The sequence below is a fragment of the Rhodamnia argentea genome, chromosome 4 (genome assembly GCF_020921035.1).
Source record: "Rhodamnia argentea isolate NSW1041297 chromosome 4, ASM2092103v1, whole genome shotgun sequence".
NCBI lineage: Eukaryota > Viridiplantae > Streptophyta > Magnoliopsida > Myrtales > Myrtaceae > Rhodamnia > Rhodamnia argentea.
Genome location: NC_063153.1, coordinates 21,392,437 through 21,399,950, shown reverse-complemented (window position 1 = coordinate 21,399,950; position 7,514 = coordinate 21,392,437).

Genomic DNA, 7,514 nt, shown 5'->3' with positions numbered 1-7,514 from the left:
CTTTTGGTTTAGGTGCATTTATTTGGATTTTAGCTGTTGTTCAAGGTAGATGGAAGACTTTTATTTCTGCTGTACATGGAGTGCAGAGCTTGCAAAAGAGCGAATGGAGGCTTTTAATTAGGCCGATGCAAGGGCCCTTGTGTTTTCGCTGCTATGGTTGAATTTTCTTTGATGATTCCGGTGTTTAGATGTTCCTTTCACTTGAGAAAAGAGAAGCCTTTTTGCTTGAAGCAAAAAATTAGCACCCGAATGGTTCGAGTCAAAGAAGGTGACTGTGATGATTGATGATGATAATCATAGATTATAAATGCTTGGTGTTCATTAGCCCCCATCAGAAATATGATTTTGGCCAAATTAGAAATGCTTAGTTTGCGTAACTAGTGGTGTAGCTTTTGCCAAATGATTGGTTAATCATGAAGTATCCCCCGTCTATCCGTGTTTGTCTATGTTTGTACCTATCTAAATGGACGCAATTGTGTGTGTTACGTATATGTATGCATATGCATTAGAAAACTTAAGCGACACCTTTGATGAAGTGATGCTGTAAGTGATGGTGTACACTAATCTATATTCAGCTATGTGCTTTGCATTTTGATTTTTGAGCTAACATGAGTTTACTTTTCGAATGTTGAGCTTCTAGCATGCTTCACCATCTAATACGAGCATTCAGTACTTAAGTGTTCTCCCCAATCCCCGTTGTTAACCAATGAATTTCAGTTTTTTCCTTTCTTTTCTCATGCCGATTTACTCCTCTTTGGGTAACTGCGGTAGTTGGCTACACCATTAGTGCGTGGACTACCCGTAATCCCTCTATTATGTGGAAGATTATATTTTTGTTTTCGGTACTTTTTATTGTAAAGTTCTAATTATATCTGAACAATGTTGGCTTGGACTAAATCTCTGTGCATCTTATAGGTTTTCATTATTGTGGGATGCAAAAGCGGTATTAGCTCGCTCCTCGACCGAAGCTGGTGAGAGTTTTGTAAAGACCATTGTTTTGATTAGGGAAACAAAGCCATTTACCCTCTACAAGATGCTTGCATCCGAAATTTCTACCACTGTTTTTAGTTGACTTCGAATTTACGAAATTGGGGTATCTTTTTTTTTTTTTTTTTTTTGTTAGATCCGAAATAACTCATATGTGTGTTGTGATATTTTGGTCATCGGAACAATTGTTTCGTGCCTTTATTAGATCTAAAATAACGCATGTTCTTAGTTGCTGCTAATTGAGTTAATAATCATCATGATTTAGGGTAATTTGTTTGATAGATGTATGTTTTTGCCGGCGCTATCATAGACTACATAGTCATTGCAATTTTTCTTATTTGGAGTGAAAGGTGCTGCCTGTGTTATATCGAATTTATCAATATGCTCTGCATCGTTCCTATGCAAGCAATTGAGCTTGGAGAATTTGTTAGTGTGTCAAACGATCAATGACATCTGCGCAAGAACGGTGGAAGCAGAATGAGGGTGGTTTCAAGGTGCAATTAGCTAGTCCGAATAGTGTCTCTCTTGGATCTCTCCAATTGTCGTTGCCGGTGCAGCTGCCGGCATTGCTAGCACTCTTGTGTATTCCTTTGAATTTCCATAGGTATCCAAACTTATGCTCCCATTCTATGTGCATCAATGTGTTCGCTTACTTTTGCTTTTCATTGTTTGAGTTGTGTGTAGATGATTATTTGTTCTTAATTCTTATAGTCTCACGATGCCATATGAGCTTTTCAAAATTGATATTGTCCTACTTCTCTTGTAGGATCGCTTGACTATAAGTCCAGTCACTACGGAGGAGGGTCCGATAGGGCTATATCATAGGGTAGGGTGCAAATTGTTTGAAAGTTATGCCCTCCTCGGATATCGCCTTGATGTTCTACGAAACTTGGGAAGATATTTTGGTCGCCGGTAGTTGTCCCATGTAACAGCTTGAGAGCACGTCGGCTTTATGGCGTGAGAACAAGTTCGGCCATATTTTTATTGATCTAGTGGGCACTCCTTTTTTAGAATTTTACTGATGTAACATGGGTCATTTCTTCTGCCCATTGATTAATTTGTTCCAGCAATTGTTTATTGGAAAGAATTGTTCTGTTCTCCAATTCTTTTTTTTCATGATTTCCTTGCAATCCATAGATCTTTGGCTATGCTTTCTGATTGATTTCATACTTCTCCAAAGAAGGAATATGTGCTCGGTGGTGGGTGCCATGTTTGTTTGTTGATCATGTTACCTACATTGGGTAAGCAAAATATTGGAAAAGATTGAATGACCTTAAATTTTAATTATGCACCTTAGTTTCTCTAACCATAACTTTTTGTTCATAAAAGTCTATTTACGAAAAGAAAAAACTTTAAAGTGCTGAGAAATCATGGTTTAGAAGATGATCGGGCAAACGCAGGAAAAATATATGGTGATGAAAGCGGAGGTGACATACTGCCAATTAATTACAACAATTGCAATTGGTAAGTCATCAATGTATTGTTTCCTATATTTTCCTTTTTTGATGGGTGAACTTGGACTGGTAAACAGTGGGTGCAATTTATTTCAAGGAGCAATATTGATTTTCTCTTCTTGAACAAATCATCTTTAGAGATAAACAATCACATTAGTCGGCTACGCAAAAAGGAAACGGCTCAAAAGTAAAGATTTGAGAAAGGCATGGAAAGATTAACATGATTTTTATTGAACGAGTTCCTCATCTCTACACACGAAAGGTCAACCTATTGGGACATTGCCTCTCTCCCTCATTTCCCCTAATTCCATCAAAATTTCAAGTAATACCCATTGGGGCACTTGCATTGACTCGCCATACTCCACAGACATAAATGTTAGACAGCTATTGTATTGCCCATTAAAATAGAAGCAAGACTTTTCTAATATTTCTGTCTCTACACTAAGTATAATCACCTAAACAATCTCTGCTATGATATTCAACAAGGAAAAAGAATAGAAAAGGGATCCATATGCAACTTCCCATCAGACAAATCCAGTTTCTTCATCTTTTTTCTTTTCATGCCAGAACCACCGTCGTGGTCTAAGCATAAAGGGTTGACGTCATAGAACCATCGTCGCGGTCTAAACAAAAAGCATTGGTCGTCGATTTGGGTGGGAGGGAGAGAACCACTGTTTCCATCAAAACCCAAGGCATTGGACGTTGATTTATGATAGGTCCGGCTCTCTAGTCACCCGCAATTTTGTGTTCATAAACATAGAGTTAGCCACACCTGTTTCTTTAGGGCATATAGATCAAGCCACTAGAAAAAAAAAAGTTTTGAAGTAGAGGAATAGAGAAATCATCTAGAAAGTTGTTACAGTGCAACTTCAAAGCACCTACACTCATTTTGCAAGAAGCAACGATACACTTATCTGAAATTCATTGCAAGAAAGCACATGCTAAGAAATTATCATGGGTGCTTCAGAGCTCCTAGAGAAGGGAAAACATAAAATGGGAATTCGACCTTTGCATAAAACAAAACAAGTCGTGAAGCCCGTACATGTTAAGACAAAGTTAGAGGCATGTCCATTCAAGAAGAAGATACATACAAACTATGCAACAGTGCATGCAATTACCAACAATGCAAAAACTAGGATTCCGTGTGAAATTACTCTTATAGAAAGCATTACTATCAAACTGGTAGCCTCTTGATCCATAACCCATATCATGACTCTTTGACACAAAGCAAAATATACCTTCTCAAGTGGATAGGCGGTTTTGCCACAAGTTGCGCATTTACCTTGTGTAACGTAAAACATAACAACAGCTCGACAAAGGCCTTATGAATTGCCCTTCGGCTCATCAAATAGTTCTCTGCATCACCAAGAGATAACAAGGACTAACAACTATCAAACTCAACCGCTAAAACCAGTAAAATAAATCCAAACAAGCTATATATTTACCTTCTTTCACTGGTAAACAAAGTGCAACCTAAGTTAAGGCTATACAAACATTTCTTAAAGCAAGATGGTCCGTTCCAATATTGTTCACTCCCATGAAGACAGGCATATAATATGGTTCTTTGTACAAGACAAGAACTAGACAGAATTACAACCCTTTGCTGGATTTATCAAGATCGCCAATAGAACACTGCAAGAAGTTTGATATAGGAGTAAACCGGAGCTGAACAATTTTCCAGTATCAACGTCATACCTATTGCTTGCGGGATGCTCAAGATGCTGAAAAGAGTTTGATGACCCCTATACAAAGACTGACGAATTTCTTTACATTTTACTAAACAACATGCGAAGATAATTATGTCTCAAATAATCCGTTATCAATATTACAGATAGTGCTGAATTGTGAGTCCACGAGAGAAAGCGTTTGCATTCTATAGATGAATTCTGGTTCGTAGTTCTTTGGCGTAGCAGAGTTTACTTTTTTGTACAAGAGCATAAAACCAACTCCCGCATATTGTAACAACAACAATTTAATGTACCACTCACCGAATGGGAAAAAATAAAATAAGACAAAATAGTAGGCAATTGTATATACTTGCAGTTTTACAAGTAGAAAAACCGCATCCCGGCTCCCCAAATATATAAGAGAGGAACCCCCAATCCAACTTCGGATATCCGAGAACAAGATATCAAAAAAATTCAAGGCCAATAGTTCCTCTTTTCTCGTAGATTCTATTATGCAGGAACTCACAAATGAATCTAAAATGAAAAGAAAGAAAAAATGAACTCTCTCAAAAGTAGAAGCCAAGTCAAGGACTAGTCTCATGAAGTCATTTTCTACCCCGGAAGAACTACGAATAAGAATTCATCTAGAGATCGAGTCGGCTCCAAAATAAGCAGTAAACAATTGGCATTCAAGAAGTTCTCGCAGGAATCTACCACGTAATACTGAAAAAATCCATGCAAAAGAGATAATCTTACGTATCATCCACCACATATACGTAATCGAAGCCGACCTTTTAATGGATATCCAACATCTAGCGCAATGTATCCCCAAATTAATAAAATTCCCCATATAACCATAATACAGACACACACAAAGCAAAAAGGCTTCTCTTTTCTCAAGTAAAAGGAACGTCTAAACACCAGAATCATCAAAGAAAATTCAATCATAGCAACGAAAACACAAGGGCCCTCGCATTAGCCTAATTAAAAGCCTCCATTTGCTCTTTTGCAAGCTCTGCACTCCATGTACAACAGAAATAAAAGTCTTCCATCTACCTTGGACAACAGCTAAAATCCAAATAAATGCACCTAAACCAAAAGGAAATTCCCCATATAACCATAATGTAGACACAGACAGAGCAATCTTTTAGGCACGTACTTGTGGCTCCAACAATAGCAAGCGGGAAGTAGAATCCGAACAAGTCGGGCTTGGAGCGGATTGGTCTTGTCGGCCCAGGTGCCGGCCCGGGTGGCGACAAGCTTCTTGAGGTCGCCAATGATGTCGTCCCAGTTGCACTTCACCCTCACCTTCTTCCCCAGCCGATCGTTCGGCTTTCGACGGACTGCAGCTATCTCTACTAGGTCGGGAGTGGATTTTGGAGGGAGAGAGAGCATGGAGTAGTCACTGGGCATGAGATGAGGAGAGATAGCAGAGTATGATTTCTCGATCGCAATTCGAGAGTGACGGAGAGAGCGGAGCGGAATCGCGTGTCATCGAGAGGGACGGAGGGAGAGAGAGTAGGGAGTAGTCGATGGGCATGAGACGAGCAGAGTAGGGTTTCTCGATCGTGATTCAAGAGTGACGGAAAGAGCATAGCAGAATCGCGTGTTTGGGAGGGAGGGAGAGAGAGAGCGGAGAGTGAACAGTGAAGAGAGACCGAGGGAGGGCGGAGAGCGCGTCTCATGAGTGAGGCGGGAGGAAAAGAGAGACCGCGAGCGAGAGTTCAAAATTTGGGCTGATGGGTGGGCCCGCTTCGGACACGTGTCGCACATCCGAAAGAGTTGGCTTTTTTTTGTGACAATGGAGAGAGAAACGCCCACTCGTTTCAATTTTTTCGAGAAGCGGCCCCCATAATTGTCACGTGTCGCACTCTGAATGGTGAGCTGGACCATATCGGACTTACCAAGTCCGTACGCAATATTTTCTCGGGAGAGACAAGCTCGGCAGAGGCAACTATCGGCAAAGAGTGGACAGCTCGGCTCGGGGCAGCGGGTGCCCATAGCATGTTGGTCATGGACTTCGCCGAGGAGGAGCACCGAGCTTAAGTCGAGTTAAGGTTTTGGGTACGTGACTTTTGTGGGATGGGTTCAAAACGGTGGGCGGCTTATATTTTCGGTTCATTCATTTTTCTATGCGATGCGATCGATCATTTTTCGAGGAAATATGCTCAAATCATTAATTTCTCGCGAAACAAACGAAGCCCGAAATTGGTGGATTGACAATTGACGGACCAAACATAAGAGATGGTAACTTCAAATGTTTCTCTCACCTTCACCTACTCACACGTTCTACTCCCTCTTTCGAACTTTTTTTTTTAATATACCTTTTTTTTAAATGTAATTTCCATTGTTCTTATGTAAATTACTCTCACCTTCACCTACATTTATCGCGTTTGTGAAAATGAAATATATAGATTTCCAACCTATATATATATATTCAGACTTAATTTAACTTTTATCCTAGGCGCTTGATGATATTGTATATCTAGCATTTTATTTTTAGGAGGCTTTTAAATTTCACTTGCTTCATTAAGACCACGTAGCTTTAAATTTCACTTGCAAAGATGACATCTTTGATGCATAAAGTTGAAAGGGTAGCTTTCATTAAGACCACTTAGCTTGGTGCCCTAAATTTCCCGATCCGCTCGTAATTGATGCACATTGGTCGGCGTTCGCCAAACTAACGCTTCTTTTATTTTGCGACGAATGAATGATTTGAGAAAATAATTTCTCAGAAGGGATCGGTTGTATCACTTACAGAGTTGAATAGGTGAAAAATATTTTCATTGTTCACGAAAATATTCAAACATAAATTATTGTAGATAATAAAAATCTTCTTTTTCTATTAAGTGATTTTACTTTTTAGCAATGCGGGCATTATTTTTAGGAAGAGGTTTTCCAAATCCTTCATTTTCTCCGTTTATTTTGAATTAAATGAATTACTTAGAAAATATTTTTCTAAAAATGCTTGTTTATTTTCCTTAAAAAAAAAATGAAGGAAAGATATCTTCATTGCCCAATTTTGCGTCTAATTCTTCTTTTAGGGACTATTGATGTCATTTTGATGGGGCAGACACCAATTTAGGTCGGAAAAGAGCAATTTCCAACCGAATGTAATGAACTTTGGGCTGGGCTAGTGTACACCTGTTAAGCCCGGGCCAGTTCCGTACGTTTCAACAATAATTAGACAACTTAAAAATTGAAGAAAATTTCGGTTCAAAGCAGAGACATGAAGTATGTTTTAATGATATTTATTGTACAATGTCAATTTATTTTTATTATTTTTATTACAGAAAATGATAACTGCTTCCACGAATTCTCAAGACTTCTCTACTCTTCTTATCACAAAAACTTTTGTTTTTTTTTTTTAAATCTCTCACTTAGTTTTTTTAAAGCGCGTCAGATA